Source organism: Formica exsecta, unplaced genomic scaffold (assembly GCF_003651465.1).
Source record: "Formica exsecta isolate Colony F162 unplaced genomic scaffold, ASM365146v1 scaffold2581, whole genome shotgun sequence".
Classification (NCBI taxonomy): domain Eukaryota; kingdom Metazoa; phylum Arthropoda; class Insecta; order Hymenoptera; family Formicidae; genus Formica; species Formica exsecta.
Window position 1 is genome coordinate 1 of NW_021849850.1, and position 862 is coordinate 862.

The window sequence follows — 862 nt, forward strand, 5'->3', positions numbered from 1 at the left end:
CAGCAGGGGGTCGGCGCCAGTGGCTGAGGAGTGGGGGTTTGTTTGGCGCCCCATAGTGCCCACTATCTACTGACGTGTGTAATTTCGATCGGTACTGTAGATATTACGGTTTAGATAATAATAAAGAGCTGAAGAATTATATTTATTATATTTTTTGACCTTTATTTATAAATTTTATTTATTTAATGACAATAATTAATTAATAATATAATAATTATAATTAATCATTATTTAACATTATAATTTAACAATTTAATAAAATATACAATAATTAAAATATTTTATAAAATTTTCTAATGTGCGTAATTAATACGGTCTCCTGTGTGTCGTAGCCATTCTTGAATTACCTTCTGTCCTTCATGAAGGCTGCATGCATTTTTGTCTGAGATGTACCCTGAAACAGATACATAATACAAATTATAAATATATAGATTATTTTATTGTTTCTATTAAGTCTCGAATGATAAAATAAAGTAATATATTCAATACAGTCCAATATACATATTCAAAAAAATTGATATAATGGAATATAATGTATAATTATTTATATATGTTTTATATTTGATTACATAGACTTTTTTTAGATATATATTTAAAAATCTTAAATTTGATGAAATAAAATGAAAAAAAATTAGTTTATTTTATGATTTAATTTAAAACATGTTCATATATGTTTTTTTCGGTAAATATAGCGAATAGGGGACCCAGCCCCAATGACCTTGACCTTGACATATGTTGTCAAGGACATAATTCTAAGTAACTTTTTCTTTTAATTTAATCGTCGCTCGTTGCTTATTAAAAAGTTATTAACAAAAAAAGTTTGAAATATACCAAAGTACATGCACGGACAGGAAGCACGCGC